This window comes from Anolis carolinensis, chromosome 4, assembly GCF_035594765.1.
Source record: "Anolis carolinensis isolate JA03-04 chromosome 4, rAnoCar3.1.pri, whole genome shotgun sequence".
In the NCBI taxonomy this organism is placed as follows: Eukaryota; Metazoa; Chordata; class Lepidosauria; order Squamata; family Dactyloidae; genus Anolis; species Anolis carolinensis.
The window spans coordinates 87,585,826-87,612,192 of record NC_085844.1 but is presented as its reverse complement, the minus strand read 5'-3'; positions in this window follow the sequence as shown (position 1 = coordinate 87,612,192).

Sequence of the window (26,367 nt, the reverse complement as noted above, 5' to 3'; positions counted from 1 at the left end):
GATCTCTTTCACATGTAATGTTGTCTGGCCAGGCATCACCGATCCTGTATCTTTGCATTTCATTTTTTCTGCCTAAATGTAGAATCCTACATTTCTCCTGGTTAAGATTGATTCTGTTCATGTTGACTCCGCTCTCTAATCTGTCTTCTAGAGTATTAGCTATCCTTCCCAATTTTGTGTCATCTGCAAACTTGATAGCAAGGAGTAGTAATAGTAGTTTGGGCAAACTCGTGAACAACTAATGATTGAAAGCTACAAGCCATGTGTGGTGCCTGTTATGTAACTTACAACAAGATGGAAAGCAAGAACAAGTTGGAAAGCAAGAACACGATTGCTGTTACCCTCATGTCAAATTTGTGGATTTCTCTATGCCCATGTACCTTTGGCCTTCCAGATTTTTTAGTTTCAATTGCCAGAATTCTTCCCCACTAACCATACCAGGGCTTCTGAGGGTTGAAGTTAAAAAAATTTGAAGAGCCAAATACTGAGAACCATAATTTCTTGTTCGTAAGATCTGATATTTCTAAAGTTCCTATATTATCAAAGTGTCAATGCGTGTTACCTGTCATAACTTGGTAGTATGACAGAAGCAGAAAGGAAGAAGTGGAGTGCCAGGAAATTTATAGCAATGGTCTCTTTGAGCCTGAAGAGCTACTTGACTGATGACAACCCACCTTTAGCTTCTCACACCAGCTATTTGAATACTCTGAGACTGAACTGGATTGAACTAGATCAACTGTCTAACTTCTGCATTCTAACCTCTTGTTTCCTGGGACACGTGCAGACTGGAGCATAGGGCATAGGGCATGTGGGTTTGGCTAATGTATAAATTAGGCTATACAAATTGTTGAGGCTGTGAACTGTATATGGAGATCACTCTCAACTTCACAAATTTCGATGTTTCTTTTCAATATTGTCACCACCCACCTTCAGGATCAGAGACTGGAATTTAGGAAGGTAACCAAGTATAACCTAATAAAGCATAGATTGAACCAAATAATGAAAGAAGGACCTCATCACAAAGGACAGGTGAAGTGTCCTGCTCCACTGAGAAAGGAAATGGATAGAGGGGCGAATCTGTCACACTTCGCACAGCTCTCCCTTGGTGACACTTTCCCCATGATACATGGGGAGCATCACCCTTCTACAGAGGATCCCATGTTGTGGGAGAAGCATACAATGATGCTTCCACCGGAAATTAGATGGCATTGTGTGATGGCCGTCATGAGGCTCTGTCCCCAAGACAGGGTTGAAGCAACCTGGGATACTGATGTAGACAAGTGTGATGAGGTTGTAAATGAAAGGTGTGATGAGGTTGTAAATGACTTGAAAGAATACAAGTCAACAATAAACACCTTCATTGCTGTGAATGCCCGTGAATTACAGTGGCTTTTCAGCCTCAGGCACTAATACTCTGCTCACACAGGGCTCGGCCAGGTTTGTTTTGCTTGTTTTAGAATATGATTGACAACTCTTTCCAAGTGAAACATGCTAAAGCATCTCTATGGCCAGCTCTAAGGTCTTTGTTTGCTGAGGTAAAAGACAAGATCACTTGACTCTTCACTATTTATATAGAATAGCAGTTGAATCTTACTTCCATGCTAGTGATGGTTCAGTTCAAACCCCCGGAGTGGCATGAGCGGCCGCTGTTAGCTCCAGCTTCTGCCAACCTAGCAGTTCGAAAACATGTCAATGTGAGTAGATCAATAGGTACCGCTCCGGTGGGAAGGTAACGGCGCTCCATGCAGTCATGCCAGCCATCTCCATGACCTGGAGATGTCTATGGACAACGCCGGCTCTTCGGCTTAAAAATGGAGATGAGCACCAACCCCCAGAGTCGGACTTAACGTCGGGGGAAAAACCTTTAGTACCTACTAGTTCTGTAGCAAGCAGGTTAGCACAGGACAGTGGTTCTCAACCTGTGGGTCCCCAGATGTTTTGGCCTTCAACTCCCAAAAATCATAACAGCTGATAAGCTGGCTGGGATTTCTGGGAGTTGTTGGCCAAATCACCTGGAGAGCCACAGGTTGAAAACCACTGGCTTAGGTGGTTTACACATAGTGTTTTTAAACCCACAGCTGCCACTCTCTCCAGTTTCTAGCATCTTCTGTTTAATGTCTCTGCCTGATATTAGGCGTAGCTGTTGCCTCAAAAGTATCTTTCAACAACTTCCTTAAAACCGCACTGTTTTGTCTCCTTGCCTTGATATGTTGCGGAACAGACATCCTTGCCCTTATTCTGGCCGAGGGAATGCTAGAAGGTCTCTCCACCCCTTTCTTGAGCCAGGACTATTTCCAGACCTTTCCAGAAAATATTTAAGAGAGATAACATAGGCTATAGTATAATGATATGGGTGATAGAGGCTTTGCTTGCAGACATGCTCTATATTAAAGCTGAGCAACTTTTTCACTGGGTGTTTTGGGGCTCCAACTTCCACCAGGCCTTTCAGAATAGCCAATGATGAGGGATTATGAGAACTCTAGTCCAAACAAACTACTGTACATTGATTACCTTGTCAAATGGCTGCTGAAGGTGCTTTGCTTTGTAGAGGCCCCAACCGAGAATGATCAGATGGAGGGAAGCATGAGCATATGTGAAGTGCATGGCTTTCTCCCATGCATTCCAATGTCAACACACTGCCAGGGCATCATCTGATGGGAGCCAGCTGGCTCAGTTGGTGACTGGGCTAAATTGGCTCATGACGGCCAATTTATCCCCGTGTGAAGAGGTTGTGAGTCACCTACCCCTGCTCTGCACACTTTGCTTAACATACAAAATGTAAGGTAAAGTAAAGGGAAAGGTTTCCCCTGACGTTAAGTCCAGTCATGTCCGACTCTGGGAGTTGGTGCTCATCTCCATTTCTAAGCCGAAAAGCTGGCATTGTCCGTAGACACCTCCAAGATCATGTGGCTGGCATGACTGCATGGAACGCTGTTACCTTCCCGCCGGAGCGGTACCTATTGATCTACTCACATTAGCATGTTTTCAAACTGCTAGGTTGGCAGAAGCTGGAGCTAACAGCGGGTGCTCACTCCGCTCCCTGGATTTGAATCTGGGACCTTTCAGTCTGCAAGTTCAGCAGCTCAGCGCTTTAACACACTGAGCCACCAGAGACTCCATACAAAATGTATGTATACAATAATAAACCAGAGAGAGATGGACATGTGTTGTTTCATGATGGGAAGCTTGTTCTCCAACTCAGAACATAATAATTAGGCAATGTTGCAAACCACTGCCAATAAATGCTCTGAACTGGGAACATTTTATGGGTGAGTGTGTGTGTGTGTGTGAGAGAGAAACACTCAGTCTTTCTTAAATATGCATGTGAAGTGGGGAAAAACAAGACAGTGAATCACCAGTTTGTAATAGTTGCTAGGTAACTCTATCTTACATACTTAGGAAAGAAGCTGCAATGCATTTTAAGATGTTCTCTTTCTATTTCCTTGTGACTTCTGTCTGCGTGTTTTCCATCACTAGCTGAACAGAATGATTTCCCCTCAATCAGAAGGGGAAAGGTTGATTGTTAAACAGTCCATCATTAACTGAGGGATGAAGTGGCAATCCTTCACCCTTAAAACATTCGTTTAGGGCAAATTGTTCTTACGCTTTATTGTGTCACTGGGAAACAGCGGCTTAAGGAGAAGGTTTTGCTAAGAAAGACTGGACTAAGCTGGGGCTTGAATGTTTTTTCAACCTTTTAAAATAGGGTGGGCAATGTGGAGATTGTGAGTTGAATGTGGCTCTGAGGACCCTAATTTTGGCTCCTGGAGCTCCTCATAGTCCCCAGATATTAAACTATTATTTTTAATTGGGATTAGTTTTCACTCAAATGGGCTAAACTTTGGCAAAATGAGGTAGTTGGCGCAGGCTGTTGAGCAGCTGCAATAAATCACTCTGACCATGAGGTCATGAGTTCGAGGCCAGCCCGTGGCGGGGTGAGCACCCGTCAATTAAAAATAAAAAATAGCCCCTGCCTAGCAGTTGCTGACCTAGCAATCCGAAAGATAGTTGCATCTATCAAGTAGGAAATAAGGTACCACTTATAAAAAAAAAAAAAAGTGGGGAGGCAAGTTTAACTAATTTACGACATGGAATGAGGAAGTGCCGTCAGAGTGGATGATGAAGCAGCTGCTTCCCCCTGTGGCCAGAATCGAACATCCCCTCAGGAGAAGGTTAAATTGCCTCTGCGTCTGTCTCTGTCTCTGTTTGATGTGTTTATGGGCATTGAATGTTTGCCCTATGTGTATATAATGTGATCCGCCCTGAGTCCCCTTCGGGGTGAGAAGGGCGGAATATAAATACTGTAAAATAAATAAATAAATAAATAAATAGTTTTGCCCCATAATCTCAATCTCCTCACATTTACTAAAACCTATAAAAAAGTTGCAAATTAACTGGAAAATTAAATCAGAAGTCATGTCATGTTGGGCATGCTAAGATAGCTCACTGTGTGCCTATCCCCAGTAACTGCCAATTCCTGTTCTAGATCCCATTGGCATATATTCTTAAAATATTCTGCACAAATGGTTTATCTTTTTGATGACTCTATATATATGGCCCATATATAGTTTGCTGTAAAAAAAAAACCACGAATATAATGTCAGCAAGAATCAATACAGCCCAAAATTATTTAGTACTTGAAACTCACTACAACTGGTCTGCACTACCAAAGGTCTCTGGTGGTTTCAGATATGCAAAACAGCTTGGTTCCCCCGTTAGAAACCGAAACAAATGGCTATTCTCAACGGAGGAGAACAGATGGGTTAGTCCAAAAAATCTGCTCCTCCTATCTGTCATTTTGGACAGGAAATGAGAAATAACTGCATTTAGTTGAAATTCTTAGGTCTTATGCAAATATTAATCCCGTCCTTGCAATGCTGAACACCACCTGTTTACTCCTTGATGCACTGCAGGTTTGTCACATCTGCTGAGAAAAACAACATGCCACATTTATATTGCTCTAAGCATGCCACATAGATTAAACAGCAAAAATAGTCTTTACCACAACACTTCGATAAAGGAGCTTGCTATTAGTATCAGTCCATTTATAGATCACATTGCTTAACTTATAAGAATTTCCTCTGGGATTCATGTTAGTTGAAAAATTGTGAGTATATCCATCGCCAAATGCAACTGAAGGATACATGGGATCCCCAAATTTCCCCCATTTTATTAGAATCATAGAATCCTAGAATAGTAGAGTTGGAAGAGACCTCATGGGCCATCCAGTCCAACCCCCTGCCAAGAAGCAGGAAATCGCATTCAAAGCACTCCCGACAGATGGCCATCCAGCCTCTGTTTAAAAGCCTCCAAAGAAGGAGCCTCCACCACTGTCTGGGAGAGAGAGTTCCACTGCCGAACAGCTCTCACAATCAGGAAGTTCTTCCTGATGTTCAGGTGGAATCTCCTTTCCTGTAGTTTGAAGCCATTGTTCCGCGTACTAGTCTGCGGGGCAGCAGAAAACAATCTTGCTCCCTCCTCCCTATAACTTCCCCTCACATATTTGTACATGGCTATCATGTCTCCTCTTAGCCTTCTCTTCTGCAGGCTAAACATGCCCAGTTCTTTAAGCCGCTCCTCATAGGGCTTGTACTCCAGAACTTTGATCATTTTAGTTGCCCTCCTCTGGACGCATTCCAGCTTGTTCCTAACATGACACAAAATCCACGTGAATCTTCTGAGTCCCCAAACAATTATACCTACCTGAGACACTCAAGAACTAATGGCTCCATTTCAAACAATTTATTACCATCTACACGAGGAGTAAGACATCTCAAACACGGTCCCATAGATCAGCAAAGGGCTCCAAATCCTGCTCAAGAAATGGTTGTGTAATCATGGATGCAGATGACCAAATACAAACTCTGGAATGACTAGGGAGCTTCAGAATGGTATCATTCCAGCTTGTCAATATCTCCCTTCAACTGTGGTGCCCAGAATTGGACGCAGTATTCCAGGTGTGGTCTGACCAAGGCAGAATAGAGGGGGAGCATGACTTCCCTGGATCTAGACACTATACCCCTATTGATGCAGGCCAAATTCCGTTGGCTTTCTTAGCAGCCACATCACATTACTGGCTCATGTTTAACTTGTTGTCCACAAGGACTCCAAGATCTTTTTCACATGTACTGCTGTCTAGCCAGGCGTCCCCCATTCTGTATCTTTGCATTCCATTTTTTCTGCCGAAGTGAAGTATCTTGCATTTGTCCCTGTTGAACTTCATTTTGTTAGTTTTGGCCCATCTCTCTAGTCTGTTAAGATCGTTTTGAATTCTGCTCCTGTCTTCTGGAGTGTTAGCTATCCCTCCCAGTTTGGTGCCATCTGCAAACTTGATGATCGTGCCTTCTAACCCTTCGTCTAAATCATTAATAAATATGTTAAACAGATTAGTCTGGATGCTTTTCCAGAAAAAGTTAATAAACTTTATTTGATCATTGATAATCCAGAACATGTAAGTCAAGTACATTTAAATTAGAAAGGGGGAGTAAACATTAACTAATTAAGTATTATGTTCACTTTAATTGCCATTGAAGAGTACTAGATTCCTTATTAGAATGAAACCGGTGCCCAGGAAGGCAGAATGTAACTCTAGACCTATTAAAGTTTGCAAATGTTAAATCCCTGCTTTAACATTTGCAAATATTTTACTGCAAGAAACGAGGGGAAAAGCTCTTAGACCAAAATGGAATTTCAATTAAGAGTGCTTCTGAGTAAATCATTTGTGGATTATGGTCTTAATATTCTTGCAATATCTAGAAAACCAAGAGGGAAACAGAAGTAGGATTATTATTGCCAGGTGTACAACTATCACTAGCATTAATTGGCTCAGTTGAAGAATTAGCAGAAAGACCAAACTTAGCAGAAGGCAATGACTAGAAAGAGACTGATATTCCAAATACCACAATGATATCAATGAAGCACTTTATAATTTCCCCTATTGCACAAGTAAGGCAATTATGATGAACGCTCTCCAAGAAATGCGGCTTTAATCCACTTACTCCCTTGACAGTGCTGTTCTGTGGGACAAATCTTGCATTTAAAATTAATTACAAAAAATAATTTGGCTGATTGGGAGTGAGGATTGGGAAAGGAACTATCAACAATCCTTTCAACATATTGCTCTGGCTGTTTAATCGTAGATCTGAATGACTTTGTTAAATGGTAATTAGTGAAAGACAGTTAATAACCATGATTGCTGAGGGAGATCGGTTTACCCTGAACTGGAACCATGCCATAGAGTAAAACAATGCCCAACAGGAGGGATAGGTTTAATGAATGGACATGGTATAAGTAGGAAACTCTCAAAGGGAGCTGAACAAAAGCTTTCAAAATAATTTAAATAAGCTTTAACAAAGGATGAGAGTTTCCTGCTGCCCAAAACAACTTGAAATGTGAACTTGGAAAAGTTACTTTTGCCTTCAGCTCTGCCAGGAAGTCTGCTTGAATGTAGCCTGACAGTAGCATTGTTGGTTGTGACACCATACTCATTCCACTATCTTCTTTGTTTACTGGTTCTGCATAGTTTGAAAGCATCTTATATTACAACATTATTTGACAAATAATTCAAAACTACCGTATATACTCGAGTATAAGCCAACCCGAATATAAACCGAGGCACCTAATTTTACCACAAAAAACTGGGAAAACATTGACTCCAGTATAAGCCGAGGGTGGTAAATTTCAGAAATAAAAACAGATACCAATAAAATTACATGAATTGAGGCATCAGTAGTTTAAATGTTTTTGAATATTTGCATAAAGCTCAAATTTAAGATAAGACTGTCCAACTCTGATCAAATCATGATTCTCATTTTCTTCAATGTAAATGTGCTTATGTATCCTTTTAATAATAATAGAGTAAAATAATACATGTAATAATAATAATGATGATAGATACAGGAAAATAATACAAGTAATAATAAATAGAGTAAAATAATAAATGCAACAATAATAATAAGATCAGAGTGAAATAATAAATGTATTATTATTATTATTATTATTAATAATAATAATAATAATAATAATAATAATAATAATAATAATAATAATAATAATAAAGTAAAATAAATGTAATAGTAGCAACAATAATAGAGAAAAATAATAAATGTTCCATATGTTCTCGAGTATAAGCTGACCCAAATATAAGCCAACCAGGACCCTCACCCGAGTATAAGCCGAGGGGGGCTTTTGCAGTCTTAACAAAAAGGGCTGAAAAACTAGGCTTATACTCGAGTATATACAGTATTTACTTTGCTTGGTAAAACCACCCCAAGGTCTGGAGGCCATTTCACCTTTTAAAAGAAGGTGCCAGTGTCTGAACTTGGACCTTTCCACTTACATATTATCTAAAAGTTAAGTTGAACTGAGGTCAGGCCAATGATGTAAAAGCATTTATACTCTATCTGCCAGCTAAAAAGGCTTCCAGAAAATCATAAATACTTAATTTGGTAGTTTCATGCCCTCTGGCTTATAAATTAAATAAGGCACACAAGGAAATGGGGGGTAGATTAAATTCAAACTAGTATGAAAGCTAGTGCTGAAAGCTTGTGTACATGCTGTTCCCATTCCTAGAGATGTCAGATCAGGATAGAGTGATATATGCCTTGATTACATCCTGTCTGGATTACTGTAACACACTGAACACAGAATTGTCTTGGGAAATTGTTCAGAAATTTGGTACTGTTTCATTAACCAGGCGGAGGCCACCAGGGGGCACTAGAGAGAGGATAGTCCATTTTAGGGGGGGGGGGGGTGTTTAAGGAGCAAAACCATTTCCCTTTGTTTTGCTGTTATTCCCTCCCCCCCATGTCCACATCTTGGAAACAACCCTCATTTATGATATGGAAAGTGGGGAGAAGGAATAGGCAGTGAAAATGGGGGAAATTGTTTTCCTCCTTCAAATAAAATGGACTATCCTCCTCTCTCTAGTGCCCCCTGGTGGCCTCCACCCGAATAATAGAACAGTACCAGAAATTTCAAAGATCAAAATGTCAAACTCCTGAATAGGGTTATTTACAGAGAATATAGAATAACGTTGTTTCAAACACTTTACTGACTGGAACAGCTTGTGTCTAATCTATCAGAAAGATGGTACTTTTTATATGAGCCTAGCCAGTATTGTCTACTCTAGAAAACAGAACAACTCCTGTATTGCAAGTAGCCATCTTGCTTTTAATTTCGGGCAGTAGAATGCTACCAGTTCATCTGCACCGACCTCTCCAATATGGTGAGGTGTGTCACATTCTTATTCACTCTATGGAAAAATTTATTATGCTGTGCTTTTTGTAATTGCCAGCAATGGTAGAGATTGCCCACGAGGGCAAGACTGACCATGTGGCTCACCCCCCCCCCCCAATTGTTTCTTAAGGCAACAGAGGAAGGTTCCTGTTGCACCCCTAGGCTGCGTAGGCACCTCAAAACCACACTGGAGCCCCAGAATATAAGCAAACAAGCTGTTTATTGAAGGTTATAATTAAGCACAAGCAACTAAAGTTCGGAGTCAATAAAATGGGTTTAAATCCACAAGAGCAATGTACTTGAAATTCTTGAAGCAAGAGTCTGAGAAAGTCACTCAAAAACCATACTACAAACCAGATGTCGAACTAAGTCCCACGAAAGGCATCAAGAATACTCCAAACAAGATTCAATTCCAAGGCATGACAAACTGGAACCACAGGAAAAACAAGACTAGATTGCAGGATTAAACTCTTAAGGTAATCGTCGGGGGAGGCCCTCCTCTCGCTCCCACCTCCGTCACAAGCAAGGTTGGTGGGGACGAGAGAGAGGGCCTTCTCCGTGGTGGCCCCACGGCTCTGGAACTCGCTCCTCAGGGAAATCAGGAAAGTCCCCACCCTGGTAGCATTCAGAAAGAGCTTGAAAACCTGGCTCTTTATTCAGGCCTTTAGTTAAAGATTGCTCATCCCCATAGCACTCTGTATCTGTGACCATTCTTGTACCGGTTTGCACTTTTTACCTATGTCAACTTGATAAAGACACAGGGTCTATTCCCATCCCAATTTGCACTTCCAAGAATTTGCAGCACTTTATCAGTCACCTCGTGTTTACAATATTTATATGGTGCACCTTACCCAGTCTACTTTTACAACCTCTCCGTTTTAATCGATGTTTTTATTAGTTCTTGTCATTTGTTTTTATTGGCTAATGTTTAAATTTTTATAATTGTGCATGTTTTTTTGTCTATTGTTGTGTTTTATATTGCTATTGTTTTTATTCGGGCTTGGCCCCATGTAAGCCGCCCTGAGTCCCCTTTGGGGAGATAGAGGCGGGGTATAAAGATAAAGTTATTATTATTATTATTATTATTATTATTATTATTATTATTATTAATCCAAGGTAATAGAAATCCAAACAGCAAGGTTATTGGAAAAATCAATGGAATTCAAAGGCAACACAAGGCTGGTACTTCAAGTAAAATCCATAGCTGCATGAATATACAGGAACATGGAGCAAAGAGCTTTCTCTCTTGAATTGCAATGTTGCCACCTCTGCTATGGCATAGAAGAACCAGGCATTTAAGGAAAATCCAAGGTCTTTCTTCCATGAGAAAACTCTATCTCTCTTATGAGAAAACTATTCATTAGAGTGCTTCAAAAGCAGTCGTTTACTTCTCCGCAAACATTCTTGTGAGTTGATGAGTTATCACTCCCCTCCTGTCAAACTAATTATCCTCCTCTAATCTAAAATGCCCATCTGGCACCTGGAGATCTGGCCTTGACAGCTGAGAGGAATGCGGTTCACAATGCCTGCTTGCAACCATTCGGTCTCTGGTCCCAGAATCCACTGGGGAAAATTCTGGCTGCATGTCAGGCCCAAACTCTGGCTGCATGTCAGTCCCAAACCCAGAGTCCTCTGGAAAAGCAGATGCAGGGACAATTACTGGCTGAATGGGCCCAGTCCCAAGATCAGGCTTAGTTACAACACTTCCCGTGATGCTGCAACAGTGGCATGCGCCGGCCACACCCTAATTCACCCACTGAACCCCAGTAGCATCATTTGATGGGAGCTGGCAAGTTGCATGGGTGATGTAAGGTGGAACTGGCATAGGTAAAGGTAAGGGTTTACCCCAGACATTAAGTCTAGGCATGTCTGACTCTGGGGGTTGGTGCTCATCTCAATTTCTAAGCCAAAAAGCCAGCATTGTCCGTAGACACCTCCAAGGTCATGTGGCCAGCATGACTGCATGGAGTGTCGTTACCTCCCCGCCGGAGCGGTACCTATTGATCTACTCACATTTGCATGTTTTCGAACTTCTAGGTTGGCAGAAGCTGGGGCTAACAGTGGAAGCTCTCCAGTTTCAAACTGCTGGCATTTTAGTTAGCAAATTCAGCAGCTCAGAGCCGGCATATGATGCTGAAAAGTGCCCCTTGTAATGAGGTCAATAAACTATGGACCTGCTCTAACAACAGGAGTATATTGCTTCAGTTAGTGTCACTATATGATGTTCTCATCTCTAATCTTTAGTTTCAGATTTAGACCTTTGCCCTACAAGAAGAATTCCATGTATCAAAGTTGCAGTGTGTCAGCAGCTGTGCTGGCTCCAATAAGTCCAGTTCTTAAAGCAATTTTACTTCTGGTGTCATTAGAAAAGAACACATATTTTGTGTTGTCGAAGGCTTTCATGGCCGGAATCACATATTTTGATCAAAACAATTGCAGTTTGTTGAAATGCGACCAGCAAAACATTCTTTTCATGGCCAAATGACTAATGCTGAAAAGTATCAGAAGGATGACAACAAGCACATAAATAAAATAAATATCATGGCAATTCAGACAAAGCATCTGAATGGCCCCCAGCAAATCATCAAAGGCAGACTAAGAAAATGAGAAGCACTCTTTCTTGGAAAGATGTCAGTAGTTGCAACAGACTTAAAATTTGTTGGGGTTCATACAAGGGGATTGCATTAGCTCAGTGAAATTTTTGATTTGTTTTCTTTGAAAATACAGTTTCTTCAAACTCCCTCAAACCATTGCAATATTATGAAGTGATTTTCAAACCTCTCAGTTTCAAAAGACACATCCCAGGAAGCAAAGATGCAGTTATGGGAAGGTGTTTGCTATTAGAGAAACACAAGTCTTATTCTGTCTTCAGGCATTTAGTTCATCCTGGTAATTAGCTAAGTATTAGTTGGCCATTTAGATTCTGTATCAACGGATTCAACCATTTGCTGCTTGAAAATATTTTAAAACATTCAAAAAGCCAACATTGATTTTGCTATTAAATATCAGGAACATCACATGTACGAGGGTTGAATGAAAAGTAATGCCTCCACCTTCGTTACTTGGGTTTGGGTGGGAATAATTTAATAAATCAAATGCAGAAATAATCCTTAGAATGTGCAATTTAATTACCACAATTCACTTTTCCACATAATCACCAGACAATTGGATACATTTCTGCCAACAATGAACAAGTTTTCTGGAGCCGTCATGAAAGAAGTCGACACTTTGTTTCCACAAACCCTTGTGCACAGATCTTCCAATAGCCAAGCAAAGCAATAATGTGATCCACACGTTCTTGTGAAATGCTGATTATGCTTGAAGTTTCTCTCTGAATGATACGACCTGAATCAATCTGTCAGCCTTTTGCTTGTGAAACTCAGTGGTTGCTGTCACAGGAGGCTGGATGGCCATCTGTCGGGGGTGCTTTGAATGCGATTTCCTGCTTCTTAGCAGGGGGTTGGACTGGATGCCCATGAGGTCTCTTCCAACTCTACTATTCTATGGTTCTATTCTATGATAGGACATCCAACCCTTTGTCACGCAAGTCAGATGTTCACAACTCAACATGTTTAAACTTACTTGCCCAACGATGCACAGTACTCACATCAACACAATCACCATAAACAGCTTGCATTCTCTGATGAATCTTCTTTGGGGTGACACCTTCTGCTGTCAAGAATTCAATGACTGCACGTTGCTTAAGTTGCATTGACCGACCGTCTGCGCAGGGTTCCATACTTTGAACTTTAACAACACAACCGTTCAATGCTAAGGCTTCCCACCAAATGGAACTGTAGAGGAGAGTCTACTGAACAAGCCAATACCTGCCACGTACCAGTACTGCCATCTGTTGAGGAGTTATGAAGGTGGAGGCATTATTTTTCATTCAACCCTCGTATATAAAGGGACTTCAGCATCCATGAATTCAGATATCCACAGAAGTCTAGAAATTAAACCCAAGCAGATACTGAGCGCTCACTGTTGGTTATACTTGAATTTATACTGCATAGTCTGTGAAGATGAGTCTCCTTATTCTGCCATTCAGTTTCATTGCAAGGGACGGAAATCTAGTGTTATAAAGGAGATACATTCTCTTACGCTTTCTCTCCATTGTTTGAAATTCTGCAATTTTGAATTCTGCCACTCAACATTTCACAGCCTCCCACAATATCCTCAGCTAAACAAGGTCAAATATGCCAGGCTTTCTTTGAAGGCTACCACTTAATTACTTTGAAGTAGTGGTGTGCATTTGTATGGAATCGCTGTTCGTTTTGTTTAGTTTCATTTGTTTTGTCTCATTTTCGTATTTGTCGCTGTTTCCAAAAATGGGGCACCTATATGAATAGAATTTTCGTCTCGCTTATGAAAAACAAAAAAATTTGGACCATTGGCAGCAATGGGGGGCTTCCGAGGCTCACCCCCCCCCCCCCCGCACTCAGTTTTAGGGCTAGAGGGGTGAAATTCACCACATACATAGATTTCATCTTTCCCCAGTAAAGTTGTTATACTTAGAACTTCTGTTAACACATGACCTCTAGTTCTCAATGGTGCCTGCTAGTCTGGCTATTAGTGAGAGAGGATGGAAGTCAACATTCACCAACATTTAAAGGTCTTCATCCCTTTTGTCAGTGCTTTATGGCAATAAACTGGCATCTCACTGCTGCAGATCATGTCAAGCACCCATGGTTGCTCTGGTTTAATGGTTTTTAAAGTAAGCAAGCTGAAAGAATGCCTTTGGTTGCATTATTTATTTAATGAAATTTATTTATTTAGAATATCCCAGCCTCTACTTGTTAATCACAAGGATTCATGAGACAGCTAACAAATAAAACATATATAATCACAATAAAGCCTCACATGCTAAGGGCATAACTGATTTCTAGAATACAAATTACCTTTCGCTATAGATCCATGAAAACACTTGCATTTATTATATTGTGTAAATCAGTGATTCATCATAAACTTTTATCACAGAGAGCTAACTCAAGATGTAAATCACAACATGATAGCTGATGCTTCCACAAAGGGAAGAGGCAGATTTGGAATACAGAGATCTGGAGTCAAATGACAATGAAAAAATGCTGGGGACTAATTTGTGAAAGCAATTTGACAGACCCTAGTAAATTCCACATGTATAGGTTTCTTTTCACTCATTTGTAGTATTTTGGTTAAAATATATGGTTGGTTTGATATATAATGTTGTTGTTTTTTTTTATCCTTCTATTACCTGAAACCCAAGAGTTTGTAATTTTCCTCAATGAAAATATGCCATTTTAAACCTTTCAATGTGCACGCTGCAAAGGCAAGGTTTTTGCAATTTAATAAATCCTTTTCCAGTTTTTTTTTTTACGATAGAATAAATTAGGAAATGACATTTATAACCCAGGAATAAAAATCGTGTTACATACTATACTGGATACATACCAGGTTGAGCATCTTCGATACTGCAATTGTCATCAAGTGCACAATTGTACCAATTCAATAATTTGTAGTCCTGCAATCTTAGTTTCACCCCCATAACCACACTTTCATGAACTACTGCTGTTCTTTTTTGTTATTATTTTTAAGCAATTTAGCAATTCCATCTTTGAAAAACAAAAAGGGCAAATATAGCTATAACATATAAAATAAAAGGAAAAGTCAGCTTCAGAATAGTATGGGAAAGGCAGAGAAGAAATGAATGATGCCCCTTGATGTTACTTTACTACTGGCATACTGTATCAGAAGAGAAGTTAGGTGGTATGAACATTGTGGGATTGGGAACCATTGATGGGGAAAATTATGGGGAGGCAGACCAGCAGCAGGATGAACATACTTCTGTGCCGGTTTGCCTGCCTTGTGAGATAATGTCCATAGCTCACATTTACTGACATCTCTCTGTCCCTTGAGTAATATGAGTTGTTCCTAACAGGCCCACTGGAATTCTCAAAATAAGGGCCAAATGAATTGTTGTAGAGATCTATCTATGAGGTTACCACTCAGTAAATAAATCCTTCGGTGGTACGTTCATTTGCGATATAACAAGGGGAGAGAATCTCTCTCACATAAATCTAGTCTGGCAGATGGAGGTTCTCCCATCCTGTCTATGTCTTATCTATGAGCTTTTCTCACTTTACACCCATCTCTGTGGGCTACCTTAAAAAAGATCCTCTCACAAAGATAGTGTGAATTCTGTTCCTAGTTGAGTTACGTCTTCTCCAGGGCAATGACAGCTGGTGGCTTCCATGTCAATGGAAGTGGTGAATCTGTTCTGAGTTTTAATCCGAACTTTAAATGACTAATTCATGTTTGTGAAATCTGACTATAAAATAAGTTTGGATAGTGATTTAAAAGTTAGACTAAAATCAGGAGTATTTATTTATTTATTTAATTACTACATTTATATCCCTCTCTTCTCACCCTGAAGAGGACTCAGAGCGGCTTACAAATCAAATGAACATACAATATATTATTAGCATATTATTCAATTACTATATTGTACTATATCATTATATGGTAATATTATTAGTAATATTACATTTAATAAATAATATATAATTAACTAGCTGTGCCCGATGTTATTTGTATTTTTTAATTAATATTATTGTAAGTTATCTTTTTATTTATTATATTTTATTATTTTCTTGTATTATTTTTAGTTATTTTCTGTTATTATAGTATTTTATTGTATTAATTTTTTAGTGTTTTTAATTATTTTTTAGTGTTTTTTATTATTTTTTATTGGGTTGTTAGGAGACCAAGTTGGAGGAGCTTAGCCTTCTAACTGGCAGCAATTGGATAAAAGCCATTATTCCTCTCTCTCTAATTAGGACTTTATTTTTCTTTTCTTTTTGTTGTATCAACCTAGAGGCGTGGATGATGGGTTGTGTCGTCAAATTTCGAGGTTGGGGGGCCTGTAGTTTTGTTGTTTTGTTGGTCACCGTGATGCCATCACTCTTTTATATATATAGATATTATACTATTGTATTATTAGTAATATAATATTGTATTCCATTATAATATTATTATCAATATTATATGTATATACAACATATTATATATTTATAAATTATTATGAGGTTGAATGGGCCTTATGAAGCACTGCTAACAACAAGGCAGCAGGAGACGATGGGATCCCAGCTGAATTGTTTAAAATCTTGAAAGATGATGCTGTCAAGGTGATGCATGCCATATGCCAGCAAATATGGAAAACACAAGAATGGCCATCAGATTGGAAAAAATCAATTTATATCCCCATACCAAAAAAGGGAAATGCTAAAGAATATTCAAACTTCCGTACAGTGGCACTTATTTCACATGCCAGTAAGGATATGCTCAAGATCCTGCAAGGCAGACTCCAGCAATACATGGAGCGAGAGCTGCCAATGTCAAAGCTGGGTTTAGAAAAGGCAGAGGAACAAGAGACCAAATTGCCAATATCCGCTGGATAACGGAGGAAGCCAGGGAGTTTCAGAAAAACATCTACTTCTGCTTTATTGACTATTCTAAAGCCTTCGACTGTGTGGACCATAACAAACTGTGGCATGTTCTTGGTGGTATGGGGATACCAAGTCACCTCGTCTGTCTCCTGAGAAATCTATACAAAGACCAAGTAGCCACAGTAAGAACAGACCACAGAACAACAGACTGGTTCAAGATTGGGAAAGGAGTACGGCAGGGCTGTATACTATCGCCTTACCTATTCAACTTGTATGCAGAACATATCATGCGATGTGCGGGGCTTGATGAATCCAAGGCTGGAGTTAAAATTTCGGGAAGAAACATTAACAACCTTAGGTATGCGGATGATACCACTCTGATGGCTGAAAGTGAGGAAGAGCTGAGGAGCCTTATCACCAAGATGAAAGAAGAAAGTGCAAAAGCCTGGCTTCAGTTAAACATCAAGAAAACCAAGATCATAGCAACCAGACCGAATGACAACTGGCAAATAGAGGGAGAAAACGTGGAGGCAGTGACAGACTTTATATTTCTAGGTGCGAAGATCACTGCAGATGCAGACTGCAGCCAGGAAATCAGAAGACATCTACTTCTTGGGAGGAGAGCGATGGCCAACCTCAATAAAATACTGAAAAGCAGAGACATCACACTGGCAACGAAGGTCTGCATAGTGAAAGCAATGGTATTCCCCATAGTAACCTATGGCTGCGAGAGCTGGACCATAAGGAAGGCTGAGCGAAGGAAGATAGATGCTTTTGAAATTTGGTGCTGGATGAAAATCTTGAGATTGCCTTGGACCACAAGAAGATCCAACCAGTCCATCCTCCAGGAAATAATGCCCGGCTGCTCACTGGAGGGAAGGATATCAGAGGCAAAGCTGAAGTATTTTGGCCACATCATGAGAAGACAGGAAAGCTTGGAGATCATGATGCTGGGGAAAATGGAAGGAAAAAGGAAGAGAGGCCGACCAAGGGCGAGATGGATGGACGGTATCCTTGAAGTGACTGGCTTGACCTTGAAGGAACTGGGGGCGGTGATGGCTGACAGGGAGCTCTGGCGTGGACTGGTCCATGCGGTCACAGAGTCGAAAACGACTGAACGAGTGAGACGCCGACGAGATATATATATATATATATATATATATATATATATATATATAGCATGTTGCTATGGCACAGCAGGCAAGATGGAACTATCTTCCTGGCTCTCAGGTTGGTATAATGTCTTCCTGCCCCCCCCCCCCCCCGTGCTTCACTCTGACCCCAGAGTGGCAGTTATTTCTTGGGGGAGGGGCTCCCAACCGATGACACAGGAGACAGGTTGGTATGATGTCCTCCTGACTGCCTCCTTCTTCACTCTGGCCCCAGAGTGGCAGTTATTCCTTGATGGGAGGGGCTCCCAATCGATTAGTAGGTTCACCTGACAGGGAAACCAACAACCACTACTGCTCCAAGCAGAGAAGGAATAGATCACATCTGAACACTTTCAGCCATGATTTGCAAACACCATTTCAGAACACTTAATTCCTCCTTTTGAGGAACAGAGAAATTGGCCAGCTGAGCAGGCTTATGTCTGTCCAAATTTGGCAGTTGGAAGCATAATGTAATCCTGTGGCTTTGTATTTCCACTGAAGCCAAAATAAACATATATTCATATCTGAGGGAAGTAGTGAACCCAATGTGATGCTTCTAAAAACTTATTGACATTTTGGCTGCCAAGGCTCTCATCTCTTTATGTGTTACGCAAGCAGTGGCAAAATCTTTTCCTCCAACAGTTTGTGTTGTGATCACTATTTTTTTTTGTGTAGCTAAAATGGCACAAATTAAGCCCAAGAGACAATTATCAGCTGAATTGGGAAACACTGAGGTTAGCAGAAATACAATAAAATCCAAGAAAGAAACATTAAGTGGAAGAAAATCTCTCCCAACATGGCAATGACTGAGCACGTTCAGTGGTCTTGACATGGTAAAAATCAGTAAAATACAGTAGAATGGGAAATGGACATGCTGCCATTTTGAAAATTAGAGCTACGTACCCTATTTTGATCCAAATTCAGAGCTATTGAACTATTTGTCAAAATCCGTAGGCAAGCAGATCATTATAAATTATGTATGTTTTTTTTTAAACCAAACAAACAGTGAGAACATAAATTGACCTGCATTAAAATAACCATCATGGAGAAATAAAGCAGAAACATTCTGACTTCCACAAAAAGCAATGGTAAAATAAATGACTTTCACAAAAATGGAGCAATTTTTACAAAATACACAAGCAAAGAAAAAAAAGTAAGATCACATTAAGTGAATGCGTAGGTGTGTAGAAGGTCTCTTATCACATCTGTGCACCTGCTTTGCTATGTTAAAAGCAAAAGTTAATGGGGATATGTTGAAAAATGTAGAATACTCACAAAACTCTCAAAACAAAATATAAAAGACATGCATATTTATTATTTACCACACTTTGAGGTGCAGAGATTCAAGTGTAGGGCAATGTCAGAGCGAGAAAAAAAAATCACTTCTCTCATCCATTATCATTCACTTATACTCTTGCAAGCACAATGTGTATTTAGAAGTCCCCTACAAGTGTTTGGTGTTGTTTGCTTCCAAGTAAATATGCACCTTTATTATTCTGAAGAGGGTTCGGTGAGGATCACTATCTTAATGGTTCTTCGTGTTTGATTGTTTATGATCATTTTGATTAATTATTGATGATCCAATTTTTTTTAGGGGGGGGGGTGAGAAATTCGAACTCCCAGCCTAGTTTTGGGAGTGCGCTTGAGTCCATTTCCCCTGTCTCTGGTATCCATATACAGATCTGTTATTTTTAAATTGTTATAGGAAGCTGTTCCTAGAAATATATATTGGCTGGCATTTATTTAGCATCACCAGAAATGTACCAAAGAGGCAAAAACAGCTTTAATTTCTTTGTGTTATATTAATTGTCTGTGCACGGCATCCAGAATATTAGCACAGAGAATGCAGTATGATCAGGTAATTCTTGGTGTCATAAGATTATTTCCTGACATTTGAGGGCCATTCCTCACAGCAATATAACCAAATATATCAAGGCAGAATAACCCACAATACATGCTTTGAACTGGGTTCTCAGAGGGCCCTTTTCTGCTAACTGGAACCTATGGCAGTGTGGACTCAGATAATCCAGTTCAAAGCAGATATTGTGGGTTTTCTGCCTTGAAATTCTGGGTTATATACCCTCTCAGAATCCCAGAACAGCTTCCGTCCCTCCAGAGAAAGAGTGGGCCGAATCTGCACTGCACAAGCTTCAAGAAAAATGCAGGGAATAAAATTAACCTCTGTACATGGCAATTATTGCCCTTGCAAAGGCATTTGACACAGTGAATCGCAGTGCTCTCTGGAACATCCTCCAAAAAATCAGATGCACTGACAAATTTATGAACATCCTGCGGCTCCTCCATGATGACAACAGTCTTGGACAGCAATGGCTCCCAAAGTGATCTATTTAAGGTGGAATCAGGTGTCAAACAGGGATGTGTTATTGTCTCTACGTTATTTTCCATCTTCATTGCTATGATACTTGTTGATGGGAAGCTTTCTACTGGAGTGGGAATCATCTATTGGACCGATGGCCAGCTATTTAACCTCAGCAGACTGAAAGCCAAAACCAAGGTCACAACATGTTATAGAACTCCAATATGCTGTGATAACATAGTCTGTGCACATTCAAAAGAAGACCTACAAGCCACTCTAAACATCTTTGCAGAAGCATAGGAGAAGCTCAGCCTCTCATTAAACATTGAGAAAATCAAAGTGCTCTTCCAGTAGTCACCGGCCAATCCCTCTGAAATGTCAGAAATACAGCTTTATGGTGTAATGCTAGAAAACGTTGACTATTTCCACTACCTTGGCAGCCACCCTTCCACAAAGGTCAACATCGACACTGAAATACAACACTGCCCGAGCTCTGTAAGTGCAGAATTTTTCTGAATGAGAGTGTTTGAGGATCGGGACATCTGTAAGGATATAAAGCTATTGTCCTCCCAACCCTGTTATACGCCTGCAAAACATGGACCATCTACAGACATCGCACTCAACTCCTGGAACAATTCCATCAGTGTTGTTTCAAAAAAAAAATCCTGCAAATCTCTTGGGAAGACAGGTGGACCAATATCAGTGTGCTGGAAGAAGCGATGCTCCTATGCCATCAACTCCGCTGAACTGGCCACATTGTCTGATTGCCCGATCACCATCTCCCAGAGCAGTTACTATACTCCCAACTCAAGAATGGAAAACAGAATGTTGGTGGACAGGAAAAGATATTTAAAGATGGAGTTAAAGCTAACCTTAAAAATTGTGGCATAGACACCAAGAACTGAGAAGCCCTGGGCCTCGAGAGCTCTAGCTGGAAGTCAGCTGTGACCAGTACTGTTGTGGAATTTGAAAAGGAATGAATGGAGGGAGAAAGGGAGAAACGTACCAAGAGGAAGGCGCATCAAACCAACCCTGACCGGGACCGCCTTCTACCTGGAAACCAATGTTCCTACTGTGGAAGAACATGTGGGTCAAGAATAGGGCTCTAGAGTCACCTATGTATCCACCGCCAGGACACTGCACCTAGAAGAAAATCATACTAGAACAGTGGTTCACAAACTTATTTGGCCTGCCGCCCCCTTTCCAGAAAAATATGACTCAGCGCCCCCTGGAAAGAGGGGCATTGCTTAGAGGGGTGGGCGTGGCTCCTGCTCAAGAGGGCGGGGCTGAGTCTCTTCCCTAGTCCAAGATGCAAGGCTGCGAGGGCACGTGGGCGGGGCCACAAATGGGCGGCAGGACTGGGATGGGCGGAGTTATGAGCTCTGAGGCAGGGTTGAGCTTCTATCCCTGCCCTACGCCATCTGCCAAGACACAGGAGGTGGGGCTAGAGGAAGGGGCGGGGCTTCTTCCCAAGTGCCTGATGGGGCTGAACCTCTATACCGTGCCTCTGTGTTCTAACAAGCACCTCAGGGGAGGTATACAGAGGTTCAGCCCTGTCTCGCGTTCTTGGAAAGAGGCCCGGCCCGCACCTAGCCCCGCCCTTTAGTCCTAAAAGGCCTCAGGAGAGGTATAGATTCTCAGCCCTGTCTCAGGCTCTTGGGAAGAAGCCATGCCCACTCTTCTAGCTCTGCCCCCTGTGTGTCCTAACAGGCGCCTCAGGTGCTCAGCCCTGTTTCTGGCACTTGGGAAGAGGCCCCGCCCCTCCTCTGGCCCCACCCCTCCTCTGGCCCCGCCCCCATGTCCTAATAGGTGCCATCACCGCCCCCCTGGATCGGTCCAGTGCCCACTGGGGGGCGGTAGCGCCCACTTTGGGAATCACTGTACTAGAACAATGAGGGATCACCTAAGTAAGTAAGTATATGGCTGTATGGAAGGGCCCTGAGTCTGCACTGCCATAGATTCCCGTTCAAAGCAGATATTGTGGGATTTTATTCAGCCATGTAGAAGGGGCCTGAGATAGTGGGAAACCTTGCCTGTAGATATTATAGCTTTCCTATCTCAAAAACCTGGAGAAGTCCCTACAAAATCTGCTGAAATAAAAAAAAAACCTGTCTCTAGCTACAGTGAACATGTGTAGCTCCATGGAGATTGCCCACACGACCTTGTTCCATTTTTTCTTTTGGCAACACAGTAGAACAACATCTCAGATCCTTGCAAGAATTAGGGTGGGGTATTCCAAACCTAGAACTGTACTATGTAGCTCAATTATCAAATATGGGGGTGTGAATAAGCTCAACATGTTGGCATTGCAGGGAAAATAAAGGGTGGTATTACGGCATGTATAAGTTGGACATTATAGCATGTATAGTTCAAGAGGATACACAGGAGGATAAAACAAAATAAATTAAAGAGAAATGGGAGGCTTATGTGGAATGGAGAGAAAGTGCTGAAGCCAATATAGATATTGTACAAAGCTTAAGAAAATTGTGTTAAAGATAAAGATATAGAGGAAAATGTGATAGGGGAATGGAGGGTGAGGGGAAAATGTGAAAAGAATAACTTTGTAAAAGAGATGAATACATAATATAGAAATACTCCGTTATTTACAATGTGGACACACAATAGCTGTCTATTGCCGATTCACAGATTGTGCTATTATGTAAACAATTAAAAATTAAAAATTTTTAATTATGTAATATTATGTAAACAATTAAAAATTGTTTAAAAAACCAAAACATCTCAGGTCCTTGCTGCTCTCTGTTATTCCCAGTTTAAAACGTCTTCAGGGTTTGAGGTTAAGCCAAACTCTGGTTTGCTAATTGTGCTCATTATTGGGGCAGAGCATCAAAGCAAGAACTAAAGAAAAGGGATCCGAAACAAACCAGCCAAAATTAGACTCTGTAATGTCAATGGGAACAGTTAGAAGTAGTACAACTTTCTCCCATTGAAGTCAGCAGGATTTCAAACTGCTCAGCTTGCATAGATTGCTCTCATAATTTTTCATCCACTCTTTTACAGAGAAAGAGCTAAAGTGCAACAATTAAAAGAGCACCAAGTTAGTCAACCTTTCGTTCTTCCCTTCTTTTTCATTTCCATACCCCCCAAAAGATCAAAATTTATCTGGAAATGTATGAAATTAACCAAATGTGATGGGACAGGGGAGAGGAAGAGTGCAGGACTTGGCTGTGGCAACTTTGGCTAGACTGGGATTCATACCTCAAATGCATGTGCACAAAAACTGCACAATTGTATTTTATCATTGCCTGCTGTCTTGTATTTTGATGTTGGAATGCTGTTTCATTTTTTTGGGTGTGTACTTGTATGTATTTACCATTTTAACGTATTTAAAAGAGACAAGATATAAATTGTAATAATATATTTTGTCTGAGAAGCAAGCATTGGAAGGTCAGCCTTCCAATAAACAAGATAAATACCAGAATTTATTATCTTCTACATGTTTTTCATACATAAATGTTAAACAGAATAATGAATAAACCAGATCTTATATAGATTTAGGTACATCAGTTTCCATAGCTCATAAATGAGCCTTTTATATTTATTCAACCTTCTTGGCTACTTGCTATTCCAATCTTTGATTTCTCTCTATTCCTGCATTTCTATCTCCTCTTCCAGGTTTATTTTACTAATACTGCTTGTATCTACTATATAGCTCAAATCGGAGGGTTATCAAATTGGCAGCAGGTCTGTTGTTTTTGTGTAATAACTATGTGAACTTATCAGGACTGATGTTTTGATGAGAAGAAAGGCCATCCAAATTCAGTTTTTACTTTGATCTGATAACTTTTTTCTAATATAATATTTTTCATGAGTAAATATGGAAAGTGTTGTTTTGAATCATCCTGATATCCTAAGTGTCTCTTTATTCTTGGATAAACCAAAAATTCAATTTAATCCAGTTTCACACACTGATACATATTGAGTATAATAGGTGTCCCAAGTGAAAGCTTAATTATTATATGCCATGGTTAATATAAATTGACCCCAAACCTCTGAAACCATGATGTATAATTTCTTATTGCTTTCAACAGAATCAAGCAAATAATTTTATTGCCTGAGTTTCAAGATACAGTGGTAAGAATTAAACAATACCCATCGTGGGGGGTGGGGGTGGGTTGGTTTTTACAATATGTAGATCTGTTTCCCAAGGAAAAAACCAGACATCAATGGACAGGATATAGGTTCTGAGAAACAGGGAAGATCAATAATATGTTGGAAGATACAGTAGCATATGATATACATCCTGTGTCTAGCAGCATGCCCCCAATTGTCTCCTAAGCTAGTCTGCTAACCTCAGATAATGTAGAGGATATTGTCCTATCAACAACATTGAAAAGGTATTCAATTGCTATTCCCTGTGCATTTCAGCATGAGGAATAAAGAGGCTGTCCTTCACTTCAGCTCACAATGACTTCATTCCCATCCATATAGTTCAGAATAAAAGAATATATATAAAGGTATAAAACACAGAAACTTGAAGGAAAGGATGATCCTTTTAAAACAAATGGCCTGAAATGTGTCCCTGTAAAACTAAATGTGCATGTATTCAAACAGAAGAAAGGAAGGTTTGTGGTTTGATGGTTGCCATCGTCATGATGTTGATAAGCAAGTTAAGGCTAAGTCAAGATAGATTTTCAATATAACCTTCACTGCTGAAATGTTAACAGACTATTGTGGCTCCAACTGTAATGGATAAGTTCCATTCAGGATCAAGGAAACCAGCTAGTCACTCCTCTGTATCCATGGGTTCTGCATTCATGGATTTAACCATCTTCAGTGTGAAAATATATTTTTAATACTCAAAGCAAACCTTGATTTTGTCATTTTATATAAGGGACGTCATTTTACTATGCCACTGTATATAATAGGGGTTAATTATCCACAGATTTTGGTATCCACAGGGGAAGCAGGGCTGGAATCAAACCTCATGAGATATCAAGGACCTATTGTACTTATGACTGAGAAGTGGATATTATTGGCAATGCTGAGCTATAGTATAATAGCATCATTCAGTCAAGTGCTTGAAGAGACAAAAGGTTTGGTCTGGTCATTGTTTGGTTGAGATAACATAAAGATTCTCTCTGATCAAAACTCTAACCTCTAGAACAAAGGTGGAAATCCGATTGCGTGAAGGATACATGTTCTCACTGTTTTTGTGGCTCCTGGATCTTGCTAAAAAAAACCCCAACAAGTTGGGGACTGCTGCTTCAGAAAGTTTCTTCTGAAATATGGTGCAGCCCATCCCATGAACCTTATTTTGCTCCCAACCCCACAAGCAGCATCTAGCTATTTCTGGTTTTGTTTCTTGCAACTAATATAACACTAGCTTTAGAAGATTCCAAGGAGAAGCTCTGCAGAAGTTGTTATTGTGTGTGTTCAAGTTGTTTCCAGTTTATGGCAACCCTAAGGCAATCCTATCATGGTGTTTTCTGGGGCTGTGTTGAGACTCATCAAAGGTCAACCAGGGGTTTCCATGGCAGAGCAAGGAATCAAACCCTGGTCTCCAGAGCCATAGTTTAATTCTCAAACCATTATATCACCATATATGAGATGCATGGACAACAACAAAGAACCCAAAGTACATGCAATTCTACAAGGTAGAAGGTTAACCCATATACAGGCAAAACCCTTCCCTTATTTGAGCAATCATCCCATTGCCGAAAACTTTAACCATTTTGGATAAATGTTCCAAAATTGCTTGGGGTGAATAGCAAAGTTTCTTGATTTCGTCTCCCTCCACTCCTCCAAAAACATCCTATTGAAATAATATCTTGAAACAAGCAAGATGAAATTAAGAGATGAAAACTGAATCTTGGATTATCAGTCTTTTGCTTTAACATTACCCTATAAATCATTCATGGGTTTAAAAAAATTCCAGTCATTAAGTTTATTATTTGGGGGCTTTTGCTTATTGGCAAGCATTATTGTAATGGCTCGTGCTTCATGAATGATGCACCCAAGTGAATATGGAAATGGCGGCCAGCCAACAGTTGCTTCTTACCAACATGGGTTCTGCTCCACTAAGCCCATCCTATTTCCTCAGAGTTTATTTAGATCATCACAGAGGCACAAGCTTACATCACACATAAGCTTGTGTGTAATTTCCCAAATACCATGGGAAATTACCTGAATCACATTGATGATTTCTAGGTTTTTCCCCATTCTCTGTGTGATAGCAAATGTAGACAAGGCCCTTTGGGCAAGAGAGAATTTGCAATCCAGA